The 13,160-nt window shown below is 49.5% G+C and overlaps 1 non-coding gene across 1 annotated transcript; it reads right to left on the bottom strand.

Moving 5' to 3' along the window:
* Positions 1-8,461: 8,461 nt before the first annotated feature.
* Positions 8,462-8,615, bottom strand: LOC138505244 (5.8S ribosomal RNA). The gene has a single exon (XR_011280072.1). It is a non-coding gene; the product is annotated as a 5.8S ribosomal RNA (ribosomal RNA).
* Between the last annotated feature and the right edge of the window lie 4,545 nt (positions 8,616-13,160).

The raw sequence follows: 13,160 nt of genomic DNA, 5'->3' as shown, positions 1-13,160 counted from the left end.
TGGTACTCTGCTGGGTGCAATGGAACTTGTCTGAGGTTTAGTCTTTTATCGCTGTTGAGGCAATCATGACCCCTTTCTGTCATTTTTCTTATGTCTTGGTCCATGCCATACCACATAGGATTCTTTCACACACTTCCTTCCTCGTCGTGCTGCTCCGCAGGTGTGCTGCGTGAGCCATGCACATGATGGTTCTCCTCAGTGTCACTGTTGGGATGGCATGATCTCCCCTCATTAGCATGCCATTGTATTCAAAGATCTAATCAGCTACCTTCAGTATGGATGCAGGCCTCCAGAGATCGCCTTCTCATCCGGCCAGCCCTTCCTAACCTATTGTGACATGGTTCATCGTGGTATATTTAGCAGCCTCTTCCTTCCAATGATTCTCACTCACCTCAAGGAACTACTTTCTCCTGAGATCACCCAACAACGCTACCACACACTCATCTTTGAGGAAGCTGGTCGCTGTATCTCTTTGTTCAGGCATCCTGGACATGCAGTCCTTGTGGCATTTTTCCAACCCATAATATGCTCATAAGTGCTTTCTTGCAATTTTTCGGCGATGCGGGCCAGGCACAGAGTGATTTTTTGAGTACCTCCTAGATTAAGCATGTGTGCCAGTGGCTTGTGGTCTTTTATTAACTGAAATATTGTGCCGCACACATAAGTTCAAATGTAGTCCACCACCCAGGCATACGGCAACATTTTCTTCTCTATGGTAGAGTAGTTCCTTTCTGCCTGTGAAAGTGCTTTTGCTTTTGATGTGAAGGCCACTGTGTGCTCCTCATCACCCTTATTCTGGGTTAACGTTGCCCCTAATCCATATGAACTGGCGTCGGTGGTGATCACCATTATCCACTGTGGGTTAAATGGCTGCAAGCAGGTGTCATGTGTGATACAGTCCTTGACCTCCTCAAAGGGTTTCGCCTACTCCTCTCTCCACTAATATTATGCTCCTTTCTTGAGTAGTTCCATCATGGGGACTGTACTTTCTAAGAAGTTAGGCACATATTTTGCTTAGTACTCAGAAAGATCTAGAAAAAACCTCAGCTCCTCTATACTGTTGTGTGGGGGTGCCTTAACGATGCCCTGTAATAGATCCTTTTTCAGGCTGATCCCTGACCTGGAAATTTTGTATCCCAGGTACTCCACTTCCGCAGCCTGCAATACACACTTGTTGTAGCATAGCCAAACTCTTGCCTCTTGTTTGGCTAACACCTTGCGAAGCACCCTGTCGTGCATTTCCTGATCCTCTGCATATATTGAGATATGTTCCTGATAGTAGAACATGTTTCGTTTCAAAAAGGAATCCTTCATGCGTTAGAACGCTGATGCGGCCGAGGACAGGCCAAACAGCATTTGCGTGAGCTGGTAGGTGCCAAATGAAGTTATGAAGGCTGTAAGAGGTCTTGACTCATGATGCAAATAGATCTGGTGATAAGCTTCTCTCATGTCGAGCTAAGAAAACACTTTGGCCTCTTTCATTAAAATGATTGGTTCATTGATGCTGGATAAAGGGTAGCTGTCCGATACTACTTTAAGATTTAAGCTACGTAGATCGATGGGAACTCGTAGATCACCTGTATTTTGTGTTTTTATAAGGACTACTAGGCTAAGCCATTCAGACGACTCTACTGTTTCAATCGTCACATCCTTCAATAGCTTGTCGGTTTTCGCCTCTAGCACATCTCTTGCAGTTGGTGCTACATATGTCACCTGTTCGTGCTTCACTGGGACTGTGCCTTGTTTCAGTTTGATCTTGTGCACATAGTTGCTTAATTTCACAGGTGTGTTGGAGAAAAGTTCTGGAAATTCTTCTATAGTGAGCGACGCTCCTGCCCTGGCTACGGACAAGACCTGCCCTTCCACGCTGGGATCCAAACCTATCTGCAACTTGGCTTGGCCCTCCCTCCCATGGTCTCTCTCTGAAAAAGTATACCTTGGTCTTTCTCACTCTTCTTTTGAACTGCGCTGTAGCTCGGATATATCCCAGTAAATTCACTGAGGCACTGCCAAAGGCAGTGGGGTTGTGCTTTGTTGTGGCGACTTCCACTTTCTCTTTGCCGACCATGCCTTTGTACATGTCTATTGGCAATATGGTGAGGTCTGAGCCGGAATCTGCCATCACTCTCATCTCATGTCTGTCTACCTTGATGGTACAGTGGGGCTTTTCTCTCTGAGTTGTGACATTGTTGACCATAATGACAGTGGCACACCCCTCTTCTTCAGACAAGACTTTGTCTCTGAACTCATCACTCTGCACCAACATCACTGCTTTCTTACTTGTTCACGTGCAAACGGAGGCAAAATGTCCAAACCTCCTGCATTTGGAACACTCCTTGTTCTTTGCAGGACAATCTCTGCTATTTGCCAAGTGAGTGGTGCTGGCGCATCTACGGCACTTTAGTGGTTCACGCCTTCCCGCTGTTTCCTCCTTGGCTTCGCCCAGCCATCGGTCTCGCCTCCCTTTGTACTGTAATATTTGCACATCTGGTGCTGAAATGAAACCATCCCACTCATCGCACCTGCAGGACATTTCCTCCATCGCTCTTGCAATCTGGATGGTTTTGTCAAGGTGAAGTTCCGTTTCTAGGATGACCTTTTCCTGGACTTTGCAATTGCTAGTGTGAACAATGAGCATGTCGCAAATTCTGTCTTCAGATGTGTCGCCGAATGCACACATCATAGCCAATTCTCTCAGCTTAACTATATAGCCATCTACTGGTTCAGCCGGCTCCTGCTTTCTTCCATAAAACCTGATCCTATGCAGGACAATGGTGTCTTTGGATGGAAACCTCTTTGCTATCCTCCTCACTGCTTCTTTGTGCACATCATAATCATCCCCCTTCGCAGCTTCGGCTTCAGACCAGCAAAGGTTCTCTGGCATTCGACACCCAATGCATTCAGCAGCATGGCCTTCTTCCGTGCTACAGGTTAATCAGCTCCACCCACTGCCTCTAAGTATGTTTGAAAAAGTGGCTTCCACTGAATCCATGGCATGATTGGCCTGACGGGGGACTGAAAGAAGGCTGGGGTGGAGTCGCTCCCTTCATCCTAGTGATTACGGACTATCCATGAATCCTTGTCGCCAATTATGTTGTGGCCAAAAAAGTACATGCACACTCTTGTAGAGAAGGAGCTAAGTACCCCCACCTCAACCACCTCGCCCATATTGCCTATATGTTGGGTACCAGAGTGTGAAACTCAAGCAATACCAGGGGAAGTGCCCATACCTAAGAGAATCCTGGAGGCAAGGTTCCCGTTGTGAAAACCATAGCTGCATTCATGACAGTATGATGGCTATTTGAATGAAAACCCAGAAGAAAGAGGACAAATGCATAAGAGAGCAGATTGGTGATGTCATGTGAGAGTCGAGTTGACGTACATAGAGAAGATGCAGAGACAAGAGAATGCAGATATTCTCTAAGGCATCAAGAAAATATCAAAGATAAACAACATCTTGGGCTCAAGATGAAAGAGGCTTATGCTGAAGAAACAATTACATTATTAAAGTCAATTTGCACGTGTGCAGATGCAAAGTAACGCAAGCAGACAAAGATTTCATGAGGCTAGCTTTATAGTAAAATAGATTGCGGCAAGCGTCAATATATATATATATATATATATATATATATATATATATATATATATATATATATATATATATATATATATATATATATATATATATATATATATATATATATATGTGTCAGGTACGAGTAAGGAATGGAGTCTTCCACCACACTTTATAGCAGAGCCAGACCAAAAGAAGGAAAAACGTTCTTTTCTAAATGTGTTGCAGTTTGAAAACAAATTAATTATAGGCGATTTCAGAAAGGCGAGGATGAATGAGCCAAGAAGCCAAGGTCGTAGCCGGCTGGAAGGAACAGGAATTAGTTGCAATCTGTGAAGGAATGAACCACCTGTTACGAAGGCATGAATAAGAACAAAGAAGACGTCAGAGGCTCATTGGAAAATAGTCTTTTTAATACGCCTTAGCTTGGATTTTTGGTTTTCAGTCACGTGGAAGGAGGATGTTGGATGAGCATGATGGTAACACCTACGCACGAGAAATGAGTGCATCTCTAATCCCCTGTATTCTGCAGGAACACAGAACATTTTCAAGGACAAGGTCAAAAGGCTTGATTGACAGCAGATCTGTGTGATTTTTCCGTCACGGAAAAGTCAGTAAGGGAAAAGTTTGCATGGGAAATGTACGCACCACCAAAGGTACGTACAATTCCCATGCAAACAAACACTGCAAATCACTACATACCCACACCCCCACCCACACCCACAACACACCTACGACACCCCCACACCCACACCCTCAACACACCCCCTACTTACCTTTTATTCACGCTATGTCCCTGTGGCGCCAGTTCCCTTTCACTTCCGTGATCGGGACCCGGCGCAGCAGGGTCCTTTTCTTTTTTTTTCTTTTTGTCTTTTTTTTCTTTTTTTTTACGAGCAGCTGCAGTGGTTTTCTTCACAAACCTCGCTCACTATACTGTAACCCCGTAGCCCCCATTTTGTTTTATTTATTTTTCTCAGGTGTGCTGCAGGGCTGTCCCCTGCAACACCCCGCTCACTATACCATACTATTACCAATAATGCATGCTACCAAAGGTTTTAACTTTTGTTGTTCGGACCTTTGGTGGTATGCATTTCTTTACTTTTTGTACAGTCAGACCTTTTTTTTCAGTCCGATCGTTTAATTCCTTGACAGCAGACCACTGAGGTGATGATGGATGATGTTCTAATTGGTGAGAAGCTATGGTCATCACCAGCACGCCAAGCATCTGGCAGTCTGGCCTGAGTGCTGATAGCATGGGTGCGGGAGGGCTGACAGAGGTTAGAAATCAGCCAATGATAGAGGGCCGCATGATAAAGAGCCCTATAGTTAAGTAACCAATAGGACGTTGTCTATTTAGTGAAGCTCGTAGTGACCTGTTTTGAGGGAAGGGTTTAGCTGCCCCACCTGATGTTAAGAAACCTATCACCTCTTTCACACCCATTAGACTAGTACGGAATATATACAAAGATATTCCCTTAAACCCTATCACACTTGCTAGTAGGTTTTGTAGTTTGTCATGTAGCATGAGGTTAGTAATACGCAGATTGTACGTCACCTATGACGAGATTTTAGCATAAAAGAGTGCTTTTTTGTGAAGTTCATTGAGATCTTGCTATGATTGTCCGATGATGTTTGTTGCACTCCCTCTTTTAGATAATTGACATTAAAACAGTTATCTTTTTGCCTACTTTCTGAGTCATTTTCATTATTGATGTTTTGAGTAATCTCTGCATCCCCATTCAACTCAGAGTATTTCTACCTCGTCTTAAAGGGCTGGAAGTTCTCCAGTTCACGTGGTAGCAGAGGATAGTTAAATGTGTAATGAGATAAGTAAGCCTTGGGGTCCCTGGCAATATCGGACGCACTCTGGCATTTGGCTGAAAGGACTTGAGGTTCCCTGCTAGGGCAGACGGATCCCCTGTTTTGAGTCAGAAACCCCCCATGGCATCTATGGGAAGCTGATAGGACTAAATGTTGAAGAGGCGAATAAAAGAGGTGGACTATCCTGAGGGTCGAGAGCGGAAAAAGAAATAACACAAATGGTGAGTACAAACTGAGTGAGTTCGCAAAATGTGTGAATGGCCAATAAGGGAAGACAGTAAGGGAAGGGACAAATGAGTACCGGTGGGTTGGAAGGGATGGTCAACTCAAGATGATTAACGTTGCGTTTAATGGGGATAAATGACCCGAGACAATAAGAGCAAGTAATTTAAAAAGGTTGACTTGAGATGAGGAGAGTCAAGCAACAAACCCTGTGAGATGAGGATATTACTCTGCTTACGCACTTGTGTGAACAGCTTCCAAAGCACGCACCCCATTTTAGACAGTATAGTGCAGAATGGGTTAACGGCACGGCAGATACAATGGTCTGACTGTCCCTCCCCGGAGGGACAAGCTCTAAAGTGGACGGGAATCCTCTTACGTGGAGAGGAGAAAAGCTCTAAGGCGGCCTGGCCAGAGCTCGAAGATGACTGTTGGTTCTGGCCCATGCCCTTGGGCACTTGCCGGGCTTCGTTCCTTTGTCAGGCGGGGGGCCAAATGCCCTTCCGCCCAAGCCCATTGGGATGCATTGTCCCACCAGATGGCCGCTCTCCGAGCGCCCTTCTCTGAAAGTCATGATGGGCATCAATTTGAAATGTTTCTCCAGTTGGGTCTATAAGGTGCCCTGGCGCTATTGCGGAGAGGTCCCCTTCTGTCACTCTAGGTACACAGATTACATGAAAGTTTAGTCACCTTCCTCCGATTACTATAGACAGGGTGAGAGGGACCTGTCTGCACTCTCATTTGGTCCTTGCTGCCCGACCCGGGCTCTGTGGTGAAACCACTACACCTCCCCCGGCCGGCTGACTGACCTGCCTACCGTGTTGAATCCTCCGGCTGGACTGCACGGACCCCACCCATTTACCGCTGAACAGTTTCACGCCCTCTTGCACTCTCTCTTCAAAGTTCTTTTCAACTTTCCCTTACGGTATTTGTTGGCTATTGGCCCCAGGCCAACTCCCTCAACTCTCAGGTGCTCCCACTCGGGGCTTCCCTGCCGACCAGGGTGTGCCCACCAATGGCCGGCTGGCTGGCGGGTCGGGGTGGAGGAGCGCACCCCCACCCAGCATGGCAGCTCAGGGGCCGGCTCAGTGATGAGAGGACGGGGGCCACTCAGGGTTCCCTCTCTCCATTGGGGGGGACGTCCCCTGCAGATGAACCCAACCCTGATGGGCATCTCTTCCCCTATACCGAGGTCAGACAACCGATATGCACGACAATACCGCTAAGTACCTCCACCAGAGTTTCCTCTGGCTTCGCCCTGCCCAGGCATAGTTCACCATCTTTTGGGTCCTATCACACATACTCATGCTCCACCTCCCCGGCATAGTGGGAGAGAAGGACCGGTGGTGCGCCCGCCGCAACGCCACAACGGGATCCCACCTCAGCTGGTGCGCGCCGGCCCTCACCTTCATTGCATGACAGGGTTTTGTTCGGCCCTCCGACTCGTGCACGTGTTAGACTCCATGGTCCGTGTTTCAAGACGGGTCAGGTGGGTAACTAACATCACCGTAGACCCCTGGCACCCTTCGTGGTCCTCACCACCTGGAAGTGAGACGTGGTCAGGGCGCACTAAGGACAATCTACCTCACACGACAGTCGCACTGGGAGCAGCCGGCCCCATACCCCGTCACCACCCCAGCGACCCCCGAAAAGGGCTGAGACAGTTGCCGAAGAAGGGCATGGTAGCGGTCAATCTCCCTCAGCCCCATGGACACAGCAAAACTGCTGCCAGGGGTATGTAACACTCTCCATGGGAGCGGAGAGCCACCTGCCCCCCTGGGCTTTCCCAGCCAACCCGGAGCCGGTTGTGGTGCACCGCCACAGAGGAAATGTGCCCTGCGGGGGCCGGGTGTGCCCGGGCAGCGGTACCGCAAGGGGAAACCGTTCCAAGAGACCAACCTGCCCGCCATGTTAAATCCTCCGAGCGGACTGCACGGAACCCACCCGGTTACCTCTCAACGGTTTCACGCCCTCTTGAACTCTCTCTTCAAAGTTCTTTTCAACTTTCCCTTGCGGTACTTGTTGGCTATCGGTCTTGTGTCCGTATTTAGCCTTAGATGGAGTTTACCACTCGCTTTGGGCTGCATTCCCAGGCAACCTTACTCCGAGAAGACCCTGATCCCGGCAGGCCAGGGACTGCTACCGGCCTTACACCATCCGTGGGGTGAACCTAGATTAGAAAGACTTGGGCCCCCTGAGCGATGCCGGGGAGTAGGTCTTATGTACGTCACATTTCCCGCGCCTGCCGCCAGACAGGGATTCGGCGCTGGGCTCTTCCCTCTTCACTCGCCATCACTGAGGGAATCCTGGTTAGTTTCTTTTCCTCCACTAAATAATATGCTTAAATTCAGTGGTTTGCCACGTCTGATCTGAGTTCGTAGTTGAGGCAGCAGAAAAGCTCTGTGAGAGGCTGGCCACAGGCCCAAAGTTATACAGGGGGTGACGTGGCCAATTGTACACTTTCCCGATCCGCGGCCGAAGCCCACCTGGTCATGAGGCCCGTGCTGCGGGGCCGTCCTGTGCCGCGAGCCATGGGACACCACAGATAGCCACACGTGGCATGGCCTGGGGAAGGGTGAAGGTGCGCCAGGCTTTTTCAAGGCCCCCCGCCGCCTCCACCACCACCACTGGGCATGGCGGGCCCCCGGCCCTCCCAAAACCCGCACAAGGCGGGGAGACGGGGGAGGCTGGGACGCGCCGGCCACGACCCTGCGCAGCCAGGTCCAGGGACCCTCGATGGTGCTAACCGAGGTCTGACCTTAGAAGGAAAAATTCAACGGGGTCCCTGTGACAGCCCCAGCCGCCCCCAGGGAGGGAACCCCGAGGCGATTGACATTCAAACAACCCTCAGACAGGCATAGCCCCAGGAGGAACCCGGGGCTGCAAGGTGCGTTTGAAGTGTCGATGATCAATGTGTCCTGCAATTCACACTAATTCTCGCAGTTAGCTGCGTTCTTCATTGACGTGCGAGCCGAGTGATCCACCACCAAGAGTCACAGGCAACTTTTGTTTGTTCCTGACGTTGGGCCTCTGCCGGGCTTGGGGACGTCTGACAGGCGCCCAAGGCCAGGTTGCAGCTCCCCCGGCCCCCTCCCTGGCCCCCTTCTCCTGCCACATTAGAACTTTTCCCTCTGGGGAGGGAAGGGGACCCAACCACAGGCTCCCCGGGACCGCCGCCGGGCTTGGGGATGGTTAACCTGCTTGTTAGGTGGGTACCCAAGGCCAAGGGCCAGCACCTCCAGCCGCTCTGGGGCTTCAGCGTGGCCCCTTTAGAGCTTTTCCCTGTTGGGAGCGATGGGGACCGACACCGGTGCTCCCCTGCACCCATCACTGGGCTTGGGGACTTTTCGAGACAGGCGCCCAAGGCCTGATGGCAGCAGCCCCGGCCACTCCTGGAGCTCTGGCCTAGGCCCCCTTAGAGCTTCTCCATCCACAATAGAGCCTTTCCCTGCAGGACTAACCCACAAACACTGTGGAACTCAGGGACGGCCACTACGAGAGTCCCTTGACACGTGCACCCTGTTTTGGACTTGACAGTGACAGAGTGACAAAACGAGGTGGAGTGAAATCGAAAGAGATGATATGTTTTAAAGTTATATTCATGGTGTTACACCCATATTGTTTTCAACATTCTAAGTTTGGGAGGAATGTGATGTCACGTGTACAACGGGAGACCGGGGTCACGCGATGAGGGCAGGGATGTTAAATAAAGGAACCACCAGAACTAGGTCAGTTGGTTTATGTGACCTACCTGTGTGTTGAGTCTTGTGTTGCTGCACTTTATGTTGGAGGCCCATGCCGTCCTGCATATGCTGCCCCAACCTCCCCGTCACCAGAGGTCGTCCTGAATTAAAAACAAAATACTGCCGACGCGGATAACTTTCACTATTTGTGCCTGCTCGTAGAATGCTGCTGTGTTCTTAGAAACACAGCATTCATTAAGAGCGCCACTACGCTGTCGTGGAGAATCGTGCACACACGGCCGAACGCTGCGTCCCCTGCAGACTCACAGGAATGCTCCATCGGACAGATCTAAAACTCAGGTAAGTGCTGTGAAGATCAGAATGTTCCAAAAGCAATCATAACATTCTGCCAATACGCCTGACAACTCTGCAAAAGGCAAATCCTAGTTCACAACCGAGACTACACGCACACTCTGGTCACAGCGACATCCGAATCCATGAAACAGCACAATCGCATGCTCCACAGCAAAACTGACAAGGCTAAACCAGGCCCACTGGCAAAGGAGATTCCTGGGTAAGCCTCTGCGCGCACGTGCCTCAGAAAGCACTTGACTGCTAAAAGTGAACGTGCAGCACCAACAGACACCATGTTAAGACCAAATGCAAGTCTGGCAAGGGCAGGGGCAGTTCATCTGATAGGAGAAGCAAGATCCTCAACGCTGATCGACAAGACCCCTCACAAACCATGCTCATGGGGCCATTTGACCCTTACGCCACAGGAGCTGGGATCCGCTGGGGCATATGGCTGCAGCAGTTTGAACTACATCTGGAAGCCAGGGACGTCATCTAAGACAGAAGAAAGCGCACACTCCTCCTACTCAACATCGGGGCAGTAGGACTATGTCTATTTAAAACACTCCCTGACAACGGAACTGCTCATGATTATGACTCAGCCAAGCTTGCACTAACCAGAAAATTCCAACCAGATCTCAACCCCGATTAAGATTCCATTTCTGCATGGCCATACAAAGCATAAAAGAAACCATAGACAATTTCCATGCAATACTGAGGGTACTGGCCGTGGGATGTGAGTTCCCAAATGAAGAATTTGTGATCTGCTTCCAAGTTATAAATGGACTATCATCTGAAAATCTGCAGAGAGCCATGCTGTCCAAGAAAAACATCCCACTAACTAATTTTCTCGAAATGGGTTGACTTCGAGAATACACGGACGACCAAGTGGCCGTGATTGAAGCAGCGATAGCACCTACCACCAGACAACGCCCAGAAAGTTGAGGAAATCACAGCCATAAAAAGAAAGGCGGCAAGCCAACAGAGAACAAGAAGAAAAGCGCTCAAACTACTCAGGACCAACCGCCCACAAAGGTGGAACGACACATGCAAGTGGTGCGGCGGCCTATGGCATCGGGGTGAACCATGGGGCATAACGTGCCACAAGTGCAAACACTTAAACCACTTAGCCGCTGTATGCCTGCAGCCTCCCAGCCCGAAGGAAGTAGACCAACAACAACACGATCAACAAAGGAGTTTTACTCATCAAGAGCCATCCCGCCAACCAAGGGGACAAGGCAGACCAAGAGCAGTTGACAGCTCACAAAGATCACCCAGCAACAGCGAAAGTGACGTTTTTGAAGAGAGTGTTTCACCACTCTCCATGGAAAAGAGAGGCGGAAAAGATCCATCAAGAAAGAACATTGGGTGCACATGATATCCGCATTAGAACCACGCTGAACGAAACATGGAAAGAGCAAGAAACAAAGAAAGTGACCTTCCTGCACGGTCATTTCAGATGGGAACCCCATGAAGGTGGTCATTGACACAGGAGCAACCGTAAACGTGATGTCAACGAACGCATTTAACAAACTCGACCCAAAGCCGCTGCTCCAAGACAGAAGAGTACAACTATTGCATATGGCTGCAAGAAACCACTGCCAGTACAATGGTCATTCCGATCGAACCTATCCTACGACAACACCTCATGCCGAACGAGAATCTACTTAGTAGATGCAGGGTTAGAGACGCTACTGAGCTGTCGAACAGCAGAGAAACTGCATCTGATCCAGTTTGCTTTCAGGATACAACCAACAGAAATTGACCACCTTCTCAAAAAACATCACCGAGTATTCCAAGGCATTGGATGCCTTCGGGGCAGGACCATCAAGCTGCATATTGATCCAATGATATAGCCGAAAGCAGTACGACATTGCCAGATCCCTTTTCAGATGATGGAGATGGTTGAGAAGAGCTAGAGAAGTTATAGAAGGCCGGCTTCATTGAAAAGATATCAGGGCCGACCCCATGGGTTTCGCCTATGGTAGTGGCACAAAAACCAAGACAGCCCAACGCCGTGAGAATATGCATAGATATGGGGCTCTCAAACACAGCAATTGGGAGAGAGCGACATGTCACACCAACTGTCGAATGAGCTGATCGTCGACCTGACTGGGGCCAAGGTATTCAGCAAGATGGTCATCAGATTAGAATACCATCAGCTACGGCTAGCAAAAGAATCGAGATATATTACAACGTTTTCTTCCCATCCTGGCCTAAGAAGGTACAAGTGCCTGAACTTTGGCTTATCCTCAGAAGCCGAGGTGTTCCAAAATGAGATCCACAAAGTCCTGAATGGCCTTGAGGGAACTACAAACATAAGCGATGACATTGGGCCTCATTACGACCCTGGCGGAGCACCATGGTGCAATTTGCACCATGGTCCATGGCGCAAAGCTGCCAACTCCGCCATGGTGGTTGGCGGACTTACCGCCCCATTCCGACCTTGGCGGGGCGGTAAGTCCCCAATCCCCATTTACCCTTCCCCATTCCCATTTTTGCCCCATAGGGTATAATGGGAGTGGGGAAGGCGTTAATTACGCCACCGTAAATTACAGTGGCGTAATTAACAACAAGTCCCATAGCGCCATGGATTTTTCCGCCTGCAAAAAGCAGGCGTAAAAATCACCATGGCGCTACGGGAACTCGTAGTCAGGCGGAAAGGGGCGCCATGGTTTACGCCGGCGTAAACCCCTTTCCGCCAGGGTCGTAATGAGGGCCATTATCATTTACGGGACCAACACCAGAGAATGCCATGAGGTACTTGCAGCAGTCCTAAAATGGCTAGAAGAAGCCGGGCTCACACTAAATGCCAAAAAATGTGAATTCAGTTTCTTTGGATATATCTTCAATTCTGACAGAGTATCGCCAGACCCAGCAAAAGTGAGCAACATAAAGAATACCAAGGCCCCAACATCAGCTACCGAGGTGAGAAGCTTTATGGGCATGGCAAGGTACTGTGCAAGATTTTTTCCCGATCTTGCCACCCTCGCAAGCACCTGCGAGAGCTAACAAAGAAGGACAAAAAGTGGGAATGGATGACTCAACATCAACAAGCATTCCAACAAATTAAAGACTCTCTGTTCAGCACCAAAACCATGGCATTTTTTAACATAGAACGAGCAACTGAACTCTTAGCAGACACCAGCCCTGTGGGATTAGGGGCTGTCCACACGCAGGTGGACAGGGACGGCAGCGTACACCCCATTGCCTTCGCCAGCTGCGCGCTGACCAAGACAGAGTAGAATTATGCGCACATCGAGAAAGAGTCAATAGCAATCCTCTCGGGCTGCTGTCATTTCAAGGTATGCCTGCTAGGGAAGCCAGCAAAAGTCTTCTCCGACCATAAGCCACTAACCATTATTTTCAAAGGGTGTGCACCTCATGCCCCAGCGAGGATTCAAAGTGGATGCTAAAGCTACAACCCTTCAACATCGAAGTGGAATACCGGGCTGGAGCAGACAACCCGGCAGACTATCTCTCCCGCCATCCGCACCCTGCCACCG

This window comes from Ambystoma mexicanum, chromosome 11, assembly GCF_040938575.1.
Source record: "Ambystoma mexicanum isolate Mex_15411 chromosome 11, UKY_AmexF1_1, whole genome shotgun sequence".
NCBI lineage: Eukaryota > Metazoa > Chordata > Amphibia > Caudata > Ambystomatidae > Ambystoma > Ambystoma mexicanum.
This window is presented reverse-complemented; position numbering and strand designations above follow the sequence as displayed.